The sequence below is a fragment of the Lactuca serriola genome, chromosome 7 (genome assembly GCF_051521515.1).
Source record: "Lactuca serriola cultivar US96UC23 chromosome 7, Lser_US96UC23_V15, whole genome shotgun sequence".
NCBI classification, from domain to species: Eukaryota; Viridiplantae; Streptophyta; class Magnoliopsida; order Asterales; family Asteraceae; genus Lactuca; species Lactuca serriola.
Window position 1 is genome coordinate 80,711,637 of NC_136414.1, and position 14,797 is coordinate 80,726,433.

The window sequence follows — 14,797 nt, forward strand, 5'->3', positions numbered from 1 at the left end:
TCTCCTTCAACAACCGCAGATACCGGAATGGAAGTGGGAGCGGATCACGATGGATTTCATAACCAAGCTGCCCAAGACAACGGGTGGGTTGGATACCATTTGGGTCATCGTCGCCAGATTGACCAAGTCTGCACACTTCCTACCCATCAAAGAAATGGACAAGATGGAGAAACTCACAAGAACATACATTAAGGAAATAGTACGGCTGCATGGCGTCCCTATATCTATTATCTCAGATAGAGATAGTAGGTTTACCTCGAGATTTTGGCAATCACTACAAAAGGCACTAGGGACGAGGCTGGATATGAGTACAGCCTACCATCTGCAGACTGACGGGCAAAGTGAGAGGACGATCCAATCCTTAGAAGATATGATGCGAGCTTGTGTGATCGACTTCGGAAGATCGTGGGATACACACTTACCTCTTGTGAAGTTTTCCTACAACAATAGTTATCATACGAGCATCAAGGCAGCTCCATTCGAAGCCCTCTACGGCCGAAAGTGCAGATCCCCTTTGTGCTGGGCCGAAGTGGGTGACACTCAGTTGGCTAAAGGACAAGTTCCTGATAGTGCTCTCACTGGTCCGGAGATCATTCGAGAAATGACCGAGAAGATTGTTCAAATTCGCGAACGATTAAAAGCTGCCAGGGATCGACAGAAAAGCTACGCAGACAAGCGAAGAAAACCATTGGAATTCCAGGTGGGAGACCGAGTCATTTTGAAGGTCTCGCCCTGGAAGGGCATGATACGCTTCGGAAAGCGTGGAAATCTGAACCCAAGGTACATAGGGCCTTTTGAGATTCTCGCCAGAATCGGCCCTGTAGCTTATAGACTCAACTTACCCCACGAGCTAAGTAACATACATCCTACCTTCCACGTCTCAAACCTAAAGAAATGCCTGACCGAAGAGACTCTAGTGATTCCACTTGACGAGATCGAGGTCAACGAGAGCCTCAACTTCGTGGAAGATCCTGTGGAGATTATGGATCGAGAAGTAAAACGAACGAAACAAAGCCGCATCCCAATTGTGAAGGTTCGCTGGAACGCCAAGCGGGGACCAGAATTCACTTGGGAGCGCGACGATCAGATGAAACTCAAATATCCCCATCTGTTCGCTTAGTATTTCTGTAATAACTTATCTGTTGAATTCTAAATTTCGGGACGAAATTCCCCTAACGGGGGGATGATGTGACAACCCAACGTTAATCCGTTATATAATTCCGTTACCGCTAACGGAATGTGTCCTTTTATAAAAAGTTCTGTAATTTGGAGTTGTCGAATAAATAAATATTTATTTATTTATTTATATATCATGTGATCATTATCATAGTAAATTAAATATAACCCGTTAATGTTATTTACATTTAATGGAATAGAGTTATATTATTCAACCACTTAACCCGGGTAAAAAGTTTAAACCCCGTTAAGCTTTAGCATCGGGTAGTCGTGTATCGGGTGCAATACCCGAGGCATATATAAGGAGAGTGAACACCTCTTGGAAGCTTTTTACCACTCAAACACACTCTCTCTCTCTCTCACTACTTTCTCTCTCTAGACTCATTTTCGGCTCCAAAACCGCAAATTCCGGCTTCCAAACGTAAGATCTTCCTCCCTAACTTGTTCTAAACATGCATCATAGGGATTATAGCTCAAAAATTGTGTGAATGGGACATGAACAAGGAGTTTATGGCCTAAGAAGCTCCTTAGGCCGTAAACACCCAAAAGTTGGCCAAATGTCCCAAATTTCCTTCTTTTAAGCTTGGATACTAGTTAGGGATTTTACCTAGGAGTGTTTAAGCATCAAAACCATGACATTTAGGGCATTAAAGAGAGTTTATGGCCCAAGCACAAGCTTAGGCCGTAAACACCCTTTTCCCATGTAAAAATGCCCCAAAACCCTTCCAATGCATGTTTAGGCTTGAGATATGATTTTAGGAAATACCATTTCGAGTTTGGGGCCATTAAACATCACATTTTGAGGGGTAATTTAGAGTTTACGGCCCAAGAACAAGCTAGGACCATAAACTCCCCCAAACCTCACCAAATGAGGGTTTAAACCCCCTAATTAGCCCTAGACCTTCACTAGAAAATTAAAGGGATTGATTTAAGGGCTTTAACATCAAAATTGGGGAGTGAACAAGAGTTAACGGCCAAGCCATGAGGCTTACGGCCGTAAACTCCCAAGGAGTGGCCTTTGGGCCGTAAACTCCAAGGGAGTAAACTCTTGGACCCCCCTTAGTACCCCTTTTGGCCTTGTACAATCCCCGAGAACCACTTCTAATCCATAAAGCCTCGAATCAATTTAGAATATGTAAAAGTCTTTAAATAAAAGAATAAGTGGCTAATTTCTTGTAAAACATATATATCACATGTTAATAGGGACTTAAAAGGTGTACAAGTCCTAAATTGACACCAAACGCGCAACCGACACTTTCACCTGATTTACTCGATTTCAGGTGAGTTCATACCCCTTAATGAACCTTTCTAATGTTTTCATATGTTTTAGGGGGGGATACAAGTCAAATATACATTTTTATGAAGACCAATCACATGTGATTTACTACCCGTAGTTCAAATCACATGTGATTTATCACTATGCTTTATAAAAGAACTTTACGCTTTCAAAACTACTTTGGAAAAATAAAATATTTTCTAAATGCTTTCTTTGGTCAAGATTTTTATTAAATTACTTTTCTTATAAAATGTATCTACACTAATATAATTATATAAGTAAGACTTGAAGGACTTAGGACCGATAGCTCGCCTTATTTCCTGTTCTTGTTTGATGTGGGCTTAGGGTATTTGTTATCCGTCCGACTGTCGTTGATTTCTTAGTTATATATCATGTATATTAGTGTTAGATACGAGCATTTTCATCTCATTCGATGCCTATATTACTTAATTGCCAAGAATCATACACACTAAGTTAACTATAATAGGTATAGTTAAGGTCACTACTACTTGCTACCGCTACTACTATACTTACTATAAGTCATACTATTATAAAACGATAAACAAATAAAAGAACACACTATGAACTACATAAAAGACTACTACACTATATTACAAGAGAAAGCACTAATCCGGAAGATAACACACTAACTCTCTACAAGAGACTCTACGCGCTACATACTGTGACCAGAGCTTTCCGGAAGGAAGGCGACGCTACATGTATAGATCTATACGGGGCAGACACTATTAGATCTCGACTGTTAACTTCAGTCCGAGCCGAGCAGGCCCAGGAATGGCATTACTTCACTACACTGTGCATGACCGGGAAGTTCATGGGATCCTCTATTACTCACACTATTGGTCACATAAAAAGGAATACACTATATCCACACTAAAATACTAAGACTAAAGTCTTAGTTAATATCCCGAAGTAAAATAAGCATCTATTACTAATGGAAGTTCGCACCACTATCACTGTCAACAGGCCTAACTTTTCTTTTACCTACACTACATACTGGAGATTTAGTACCCCACTTTTACAACAAACAATTTTCAATGATAAAACTTACATGCAACTTAGAGTCTTTCACTTACGATGTATTTTCTGGAAAATATAGGATTTTCTAGACTTTTCTACTACTTATAAATGTAAATTGCAGTTTTCACACTATATATTCTAATATATTCTATACAAAATTCACACTAAATTCTTATGAACTCACCAGCTTTATGCTGATACTCGTTTTCAAAATAACTTGTATCCCCAGGTCAAAGATAGACAGGTACAGGTGCAGCATTTTGGAGAAGATGGAGCATACAAGATCCATCTCTTATTTTTGTATTACTTTTGGTGTCTATTGAAACTTTACAGAACACACTTGTAATTAAACTCACTATGTAATGAAATGGTTGGATGTTTCTTGTTTTTACTATTATGCAATTGTGATGATACTGTACATGACGTCCTCCACCCCGAAACGTATTCCGCTGTTATCGGTTTTGGGGGTGTGACAGTGTCATTGACAATGATGGACTTCGTACCTATTCCTTAGGATAATCCTTAGGAATGAATGAATGAGAAATAGTTGATTCTTAGTGTAGATCCTTAAGAGTAAAGAAGATAATGGAGATGGGTAATTGGTTTAACTGTTTGATGATTAAACATAATAATTATATTATTTTGGGTTGAAAACCCTATGTACTCACCAGGTTTCCCAACCTGACCCACTCAGTTTATTCATATCATAGATGTTGATATGAAGCCACATTACCCTGAGAGATTGAGGAGATATAAATCACTAGTGATAATGAATGTAAGTTCTGTTTATGCTTATGTTTCAGTATTGACGATGACATCCCAAATTTTTTAAAATGAATAAAAACACTTTTCTTCGGAAATGCCCTGATAACGTATTTATCATGTTTCAATGGGAACAAATTCCGCACATTTTTATTAAAAAGAGGTAATCTGATTTTTATAAAGCATACACAAAATCGGTCTTTTCTGGCCGTGAAAATGGGGATGTCACAGAGATGATATTCCATAAACATATCTGAAGAAAAGGGGGGGCTTCCGAGAACAACTAGCCAAGGTTCCGGTAGTGGAACCCCTAGATCGTTGGTACCTAGTGTAACGCCCGTAGAGTCGGGCTAGTCAATTTAGAGGCAATAAGCATAAAAAACGATTTTTTTTAAAGAAGATTATTTAGAGTAAATAAACTTAACCAAGTTATAGTATATGTCACAAGGATTACGTGCATATAAAGAACGTTGAAATCCGACTTATAACGAAGAAGTTATGACTCGTTGAAGTTTTACGACTAAACCGACGTCGCGTAACGTAAAAAGTGAATTTTTGGTAAACTACTTTTTAGCCTTAGAGATCTAAACAAAAGTCGTAGTATATGTTAAAACGAGAGCGTGCATATAGAGAACGTCCAAATCTAACTTCGTATGAGGAAGTTATGATTTTTCTAAGATTTAGCATAGCAGTGCACAACCTGGAAATCGAATTTTAAATCGATCGGTTTTTAGCCGACACAACCTAAACGAGAATAGAAGATCTCGTTAATAGGAGCTCAGCGGTATAAAGACAGACGAAAACGGACATCGGATGACAAAGTTATGGATTTTTAACGGACTTTAATTGTCTAAGCCTGTTAAAATATAACTTTAAAAATAAAGTCAAAATTAGCCGACGAAGTATAAACGATAGTTTTAGATCAGATCGCTACCTACATGTGGTTATAAATAACGTCAAAAACGGAACTCGTATGCGAAAGTTACGTAATTTAGAAGAAAATTAATGTTTGGGATTAACCAGCGAGTGACATGTGGCAAGATCTGAGCCACACCTTCCTCCCCACGGCTTTGCACGAGATGGCGACACGTGGCCTAAGTACGCCCAACATACCCGGGAGCTAGCAACCTATAAATAGAACTCGTTTTTCCTCATTTCTCCACATCAATCTCATCCAATTCTCTCCCAAACACCCCCAAACCCTCAAGGCTTTTACCTAGCACCTTCTATGTGTTAGTAGCGAGTCCCAGAGCGCCAGAAGGCCTCGAGTAGAAGAGCTTTCAGCTCAGAGTTCTGCCCGCACAGAGCCCAGTTCCTCGCTAAACTCCCTTGTCAGTGAGTTATGATTACCTTACTTTAAGTATAACTATTGTTTAAGTTCATTATCGTTATTATGAACCTATAAATAAGATTTATCAGTGATTCAAAGTGGTTATACTGATTGATCTACTTACGGGAGAGGTGTCTAGAATGATTAAGTTGGTTTGGTTGTTGAATTTCAGAAAAACTATATACCGAAATGGTCCTGCCTCCCAATTGTCCTGCCTGGTTGATCCTTACTTAATAGATCATCAAAGTAGACTTTGAGTTAATGATGAATAATAAATATTAGACTAAAATCTAGTAATAATGATGCTAGGTTTCGTCGAAGGAAAAGAAAATTAATAGAAGGGAAGCAATGCTCGAATTACGAGTCATCACTTTAACAAGTGAGTGTATAATTACTTTCATCTTACACATAGATATGAAGTATTTAATTTTAATACATGATATATGTGCTTATTATTTGTGATTCTAATATATATGTTGGATGAACGATTTATACATGTTTTACTTGATTTAAATTGTATATGTATTTTTATACCAATAAATATATTGGGTAAAGATAGGTAGATGAAAGATGATATGGATGATGAGAGATGATAGATGATATATACGTTGAGATGTGAAAAGATGATGAGAAGCCTTGACATAAAAGATGATCCATTCATCTAGCGGAGTATAGATGAAAACCACGAACTATTCTAGACAGTCCAGTGGAACGTTAGTAGGCTCGCAACCTGTAGGTGTTTTTGAACTACGTGTTCACCAGATGTACTCTAAGGCTGTTTGACGAGCATTATGCCATCGTCTCTGAGGTTGTTGCTGCCACAGCCACTGCAGTTGTTGTTACTGCAATATTTCAGGGGAGAGGGATGATGTAGTACCGAGACTTTAGCGAAACGAAGCCCCCAGAGTTTGACGGGGTCAATGACCTAATTGTCGCAATGAGATGGATATCTGATGTGGAGGGCTGTTTCTTCACATCGACATTTATTAGAAATAGCTATAACCCTCTGGTTTCATGCCTCTCTTCCAACTGAATTTTGGGGGGAATGTGTGCAAACAACAACATACTTTGTAAATAAATTACCCTTGTCGGTTCTAGAAAACAAGACCCCTCATGAGGAAGAGAACCAACATATGATCATTTTAGAGTGTTTGGTTGCTTGGCTTATGCTCACAACAAAACTGGAAAAACTGACAAGTTTGGTGGAAGAGGGAGAGCATGTATCTTTCTTGGATACCCCATGGGACAAAAGAGCTACAAATTGTATGACTTAAAGACTCTCAAGATTCAAGTCACTCGTGATGTAACTTTTATCGAAAATGTCTTTCCTTTTGATGACAATTATAAAGGATACAAAAACATTGATGATAATACCTTGAATGTATAAACAATGCATAGAATTTTTTCAAGAATTACAGTCCTATAGTCGCGTCTAAACCCATTGCAGGGGCTAATGAAAACGAAACAAGAAAGGAGGATGAAAATTGAAACGATGACAGTGAAAACCAAGTCGAAAAAACTATGAACAACCCTCCTGATGGTTCCGCTATGTCCCATCATGAACCCAACACGAGTCTACCCACTGAAACTCCTCGACAAAGTACTTGGGTCAGAATAAAGTCAAAAAACCTGGATGGTTTCGTCACCGACTTACCTCTTTCTATCAATCCCTCGGTTACTATCCTCAACTCGGTTGTAGCTAAACCATACCCCATATCTCAACATGTCACTTATAACAAGTTTTCTAAGGCCCATCGTGCCTTTTTACATCCATTACCTCTATTACTGAACCCAAAACCTTCTTGCAAGCATCTAAAGACCCAAATTGGTAGGAGGCGATGAAAAAGGAAATTGCAGCTTTAGAATCCAATGATACATGGATTCTAACCACTCTACCTCCAGGAAAGAAAGCAATAAAATCGAAATGGGTTTATAAGATCAAGTTCAAGTCAAATGGAGAAGCCAATATGTATAAAGAATGTCTTGTTGTAAAAGGATAGACACAAATTGAAGGGGTTGACTTTCATGAAACCTTTGCATCGGTAGCAAAACTTGTTACCGTTCGTTGTGCTCTTGCGATAGCTGCTAAAAAACATTGGGAGGTACATCAATTTGATGTAAATAACGCCTTATTACAGGGTGACTTGGAGGAAGAAGTGTACATGAAAGTGATGGGTTTTGAGCATTCTAACACTTCCTAAGTGTACATGCAACCCTAATAACCTTGGATCTATGTTTGTCTAAATACATGCAAAATTCAGTTTCCAAGGTTCATAATCCTATCTAGCATACATGGGGAAATTTAATCCTAAAAGGATAGCTAGAAATACATACCTTGTAGTTGATTTTGATTCCTTGAAACCTTGTGAGCCTAGCACCCCAAGTGTGATGCCTCAATAGCTTCACACAACACCAAATGCTTTTGGAATGACCTTTGAGAGAATACACACACTTGAAAAAATCAGCTTAACCCTCTCTTGTAATTGTGTAACCGATTTTGGTGGAGGAGATGATCCTTATATAGTGTATCCAAATGCATGGTGCCATGCAACCCAAATGGACCATGTTGGGTCGGGTCAAGTACATACCAGAAATAGTTATGGAATTAGACACCTTATCCAACAGTCTCCCACTTGGATAAGTCTAATAACTATAACTGCAAGTATGACTTCAGGAACCGATCAGCAATCGGAGCTCTTTCAAGGTCTCTCAGAACTGAGAAGATGATGATACACCATTTAAGATAAGAGATCATATAATCCTCTGTTCTAGATATCAGTCGGACAAATACATGGAACAATGTCTTACTTATTGTCCAGTAGTTTGTTTCCCGATTTCCGATTTGTTTGACAAAGAACTTAATTGAACACATCAACTTAGTTCTGACCGGTCCCGGTACATAGGTCAAAACAAAATCATCAAGGGGCCCAAATATCAACTTCTAATCCAAGAAGGAACAGATAAACTTCAACTCATATGTTTGCTCTACTACTTGTTGAATTATACACAAGAGCACGTTTTATAACATCGAGTTACCATTGCGTTTTCGTACAATCAATGCATAACCAACTCATAGGCACAAATCATATCTCTAGGTTTGAAGACTTATATGATATTACCGTCTCACGATCACTCGAGATAAATTCCATGAAGTGATTCCAGTGAGTGTGGGTTGAGTCCAATGCTCAGAACTTATGAGCACTCATGAGTGTTGTAGCCATGTCCAACGACTTAAACCTCTGCAACCAATCATGACAGTCTTGATTCATACCTACTTCCAACATATGACCGACTGTGGAGGTTCGAATAATATGATATACCAAACATAATTATTCTGGAAGTCAAAACATGCAAAAGAAATATAGTAAATGATCGACAAGAGATAGCAACACTTTACTCATAAATAAAACACCTTTTATTCATCATCTAATGTCAATTACACTTTACACATTTCAAGGTTATCTAACTACTAAATCTAATATCATCCTTCAGCCCTATGCTCCGAGCATGCTGGAGATGCTTAACCCGAGTCAATCCTTTCGTGAGGGGATCTGCTCGATTCTCATCCGATGATACCCTCTTTGCCACGAGGACTCCTTCTTCTATTCGATTTCTGATGAAATGGTATTTTCTGTCGATGTGTCTGGATCTCCCGTGATCCCTTGGTTCCTTGGCTAAGGCAACTGCACTTTCACTATCACAGAAAATTTCCATCGGCTCCTTAATAGCTGGTACAACTCTAAGGTCCCCAATGAAGTTCTTCAGCCATATCGCCTCCTTTGCTGCCTGGCTAGCTGCTATATACTCTGATTCGCAAGTTGAATCAGCCACTATCTCTTGCTTGGAACTCTTCCAAGAAATTGCTCCCCCGTTTAAGGTAAAGACCCAGCCAGACTGAGAGCGGAAATTATCCCTATCAGTCTGAAAGCTAGCATCACTATACCCTACTACTCTCAAGTCATCACTCCCACCGAGGGTAAGAACCCAGTCCTTGGTCCTCCGTAGGTACTTAAGGATATTCTTTACCGTAGTCCAATGTGCCTTTCCAGGGTTCCCCTGATACCTGCTAACCATGCTCAAGGCAAAGGCTACATCAGGTTGAGTACACGTCATAGCATACATGATCGATCCTTCAGCCGAAGCATAAGGTATTTGACTCATTTCTGCTATCTCAGCCTCAGTATTAGGGCTTTGTGTCTTACTCAATCTGGCGTTACTCTGGATGGGTAACTCTCCTTTCTTGGAGTCCTGCATGCTGAATCTCTTCAGCACCTTATCCAAGTAGGTACTCTGACTAAGTCCAATTAGTCGTTTACTCCGGTCTCTCAAGATCCTTATCCCTAGAATATAGGCAGCTTCTCCTAGGTCCTTCATAGAGAAACACTTCCCAAGCCAGGACTTAACTTCCTGCAAAGTTGGGATGTCATTTCCTATGAGTAGTATGTCATCCACATACAATACCAAAAAGCTAACTATACTCCCACTAGCCTTGACATATACAAAAGATTCATCTTCACTCCTAGAAAAGCCAAATTCTTTGACCTTCTTATCAAAACAAAGATTCCATCTATGAGGTGCTTGCTTTAATCCATAAAATGGATTTCTCAAGCTTACACACTCTATTAGGGTACTCTGTATTGACAAAACCCTCTGGCTGACTCATGTAAACATCCTCAGCCAACTTTCCATTAAGGAAGGCGGTTTTGACATCCATTTGCCATATTTCATAGTCATGAAATGCAGCTATGGCTAATAGAATCCTAATAGACTTAATCTTGGCCACTGGAGAAAAAGTCTCATCATAATCAACTCCTGGAGTTTGTGAGAAACCCTTTGCAACCAGTCGTGCCTTATAAGTGTGTACATTACCATCCATGTCGGTCTTCTTCTTGAAGATCCATTTGCACCCTACAGTCTTACGACCTAGTACATTCTCAACCAAGTTCCAAACTTGATTGCCATACATGGACTATATCTCGCTGTCCATTGCCTCTTTCCATTTGGCTGACTCAGGGCCTGCCATGGCTTCCACGTAACTGTTAGGTTCATCCATACCTATCAGTGTCTCATCACTGATAAGTGTATCACCTTCCGTAGTAATATGGAATCCATAGTAATGCTTAGGTGCATTCCTAACTCTCGTGGAACGCCTCAGAGGTACAGACTTGTCAATTGGCTCAACAGGATTTTCCTCCTCAAGTTGAGTGCTAGGGTTTGAAGTTCCTTCACCATTTGACTCTTGAATTTCTTCAAGGTCAACTTGCCTCCCACTGTCTCCTTGGCTTATGAACTCTCTCTCTCGAAAGACAGCCCTCCTAGCTACAAAGACCACATTTTCACTAGGTCTGTAGAAGAGGTAACCAAAGGATTGTTGTGGGTAGCTGATGAAAATACACCTCTCACTTCGAGGTTCGAGCTTATCATGAGTCTCGCGTCTCACGAAAGCCTCGCAACCCCAAATCTTGATGTGGTCTAGTTTGGGTACTTTACCAGTCCACATCTCATGAAGAATTTTGGCAACTTTCTTTGTAGGGACCAGATTAAGGATATGGGCGGCAGTCTCTAAGGCATACCTGCAAAATGAGATTGGTAGCGAAGCTCGACTCATCATGGAACGAACCATATCCAACAAGGTTTGATTATGCCTCTCAACCACACCATTCAACTGCGTTGTCCTGGGAGATGCCAACTGTGAGACAATCCCACATTCCCTAAGATAGTCGAGGAACTCTGAACTAAGATACTCACCACCTCGATCGGATCGAAGCATCTTAATGTTCCTGCCTAATTTATTCTCGACTTCCTGTTTAAATTCCTTAAACCTTTCAAAAGTCTCTAACTTATGCTTGATTAAGTAGACATATCCATATCTACTATAATCATCAGTAAAAGTCAAATAATAACGATTAGCATCCCTTGTGGCATGTTTGAAGGGTCCACACACATTCGTGTGTATAAGATCCAACAAACCTTCACCCCTCTCACAAGAACCTGTGAAGGGTGACTTTGTCATTTTTCCAAGTAAGCATGATTCACAACTATCATCTGACTTTAGGTCAAATGACTCCAAGACTCCATCCTTTTGGAGTTGGCCTATGCGTTTCTTGCTTATATGTCCAAGACGACAATGCCATAATGATGCTTTATCCAAGTTATTATCATTAACAGAATCAATACACAATACATTATTTCCTAAGTTATCAACCACATATACAGTTTCATACACACCATCACAAGGTAATGCTTTAAAATAAAGAACATTATTAAAGAAAGCATTAATCAAACCAACTTCATTATCAAATGAAAAGGTGAAACCTTGTTTATAAAAGGCATGAAAGGAAATAATATTTCTTGCCATTTCTGGGGAATAACAACATTTATTCAAATCTAAACTAAACCCACTACTTAGTGATAAAGTATAAATTCCAATCTTGGTGACAGGTAAAGCTTTCCTATTCCCCATGATTAAGTTTATTCTTCCATGCTCCACATTCTCACTTCTTCTTAGTCCCCGCAAATCAGAACAGATATGAATACCACAACCGGTATCAAGGACCCAAGAGTTAGAATGGGGTGAGTTATTAGATAAGATAGTGTAAATACCTGCATGGTTGGGTTTAACTTTCCCATCCTTCACATCTTGCTGGTACTTTGGGCAATTCCGCTTCCAATGTGACTTTTCATGGCAATAGAAGCATTCAGCCTCTTTTGGGTCAGAAGAAGGAGTGACGAAACCTTTCTTGGTTCCACTTGAAGAAGAGACATCAAGGGTCCTAGCCTTGGTACCCTTCGAAGAACTCATCCTCTTCTTCCTTCGACCTTTCCCGATTGCCAAAATCGGGGCGGAGTTTGGAATAGGAGTGTTAACGACCGACTTACCATTAAGACCTGTTTCTGCGGTCTTGAGGAGTCCCTGAAGTTTGCTGAGTGTGACCTCTTCCTTATTCATGTGATATGCCATGCGGAATTGATCATAGCATGATGGTAAGGAGTGCAAAATGATATCTATTGCAAGCTCCTCAGGGAAGTTCACATTAAGCTTCAGCAACCGATCCACATACCTTTGCATTTTCTGCATGTGGCTCGTGACGGATTCCCCGTCCTTCATCATGGTTGTTATGATGGAGCAAATGATTCCATACCTCTCTTGTCGTGCACTTTGATGGTATATTTACATCAGATCTTGGTGCATTTCAAAAGGGTAGAAGTCCTCATAGGAATTTTGGAGTTCTGCTGTCATGGTGGCCAACATGATGCATGCCACTTTTGTAGCATCCCTTTCATGTGCCCGAAAGTCAGCGATCTCCTGGGGAGTTGCAGTGGTCTCATCAATCTCCTTAAGCTCCTTGTCGAGGCCATATTCTTTGTCCTCGTAGTGGGTAATCATCCTGATGTTTCTGATCCATTCATTGAAGTTGGATCTATCAAAAGTGACTTTCCCACACAGGTTCATAAGGGTAAAGGAGCCATTAAGATTAGAGCCAGAAGCAGCATTGTTTAAAGACATCTGAAAGAAGAGAACAAGATTAGTTTAGATATTAAGAGAGTCCTTAATAAAACACTCAAATGTAATATTAAGGCTAGGATCCAATCACAAAATATTATAACTTAGAAGAGGTATGTCGTAATCCAAGCTATAACATATTTGAAAGGTAGGTGAATGACGATTCACCAACTTCCACCATGAAAAAAGAAATATAAATATTAGGTTTTTTAATTGGTTCTTAGAAATTCCTAGATTCTTTTGAGATTCAATAAACTTTTCAAATGCATGTTTTAATCTCGAGTGTACCCTCCAAGTTTTGTGATTGGGATACCGAGGATCACAAAACGAGGTGTGAAGTAACCATGCAAATCACTTGGTACCCTTAAAGTTTATCACTCAATCGATGTGCCGGTAAACCACACACGCTCCATCGATACTATGATAAACCTTAAGTCACCATTTACCTACCTTGTTAAGTCCAAGTTAGTGTGTCGGTTAACCACACACGCTCCACCAACAACTTAAAAAAAGTGTAAAGTGTAATTTCATGGATTAGCACCTTATTCACATTTTCCTAAAGTAACTAAGATTGGGAATTTAATAAAACATTTTAGTTACTTTATAATAATCATCATACTTTTAATGAGAATTTATAAGTCCTTGTCCTACCCGTATGGCTAACGACCCTCCACCGATCAAGGAAGCGGTGGGTGAGAGTGGACATCCATTAAGTTGCCATTTTATAGGCAACAACCTTATACCCCCTTATAGACCGGCTTCGTGAATGAGGCGTACTAGAGGTAAGACGACTTGATCTTATACATACATATATATATATATATATATATATATATATATATATATATATTATTAACTTATAATATTATAAAGTATAAGTTGAATTTTAACTTTTAAAATTCTAAGGGTTGGAACTAAAGTTTATTAAGTGACTTTACTTGTTCCAAAACTTGAGGGCAAGTTTTGTAACTTTACAAAACCTTTCACATTTATAACTTATGAGTCACTAAAATGAAGACTCTTCATTTTATAACTTATGTGTTCTTTTAATGGCTTTTAACACAAAGAGACTTTTGGTTATCCATAACTTGAGGACAAGTTATGGACTCCATTAAAACACATAAAGATCATGAATTAATCAGATAAACAACTAACTCCTATGATCTATCAAGAACTCATAAGAACATGAATATTCATATCAACATTTCAAGAACATATGAACACATATAATCATGAAAAATTGATATTAGCCATTGTAAATGGATTAGAACAACCATTAAACCATCTAAAACAAGTTTTATAACACCAAAACAGTTTAGGGTAATGTTTCTAGTCCATTTCCAGCAGCACAAATCGAATTTCTGCATTCTGCATGACCAACTCGTCGAGTACACGAACTGACTCGCCGAGTTGGTTGCATTTTCACTTGGACTCGTCGAGTCCTCCCCATGGACTCGTCGAGTCCCATGAGCAGACAACAAAAAAATCGATTTTCAAGACTATTTTGCATCAAGTATTCACAAACAAGCCTAATCTCTGATACCACTAATGGGTTTTGAGCATTCTAACACTTCCTAAGTGTACATGCAACCCTAATAACCTTGGATCTATGTTTGTCTAAATACATGCAAAATTTGGTTTCCAAGGTTCATAATCCTATCTAGCATACATGGGGAACTTTAATCCTAAAACGATAGCTAGAAATGCATAC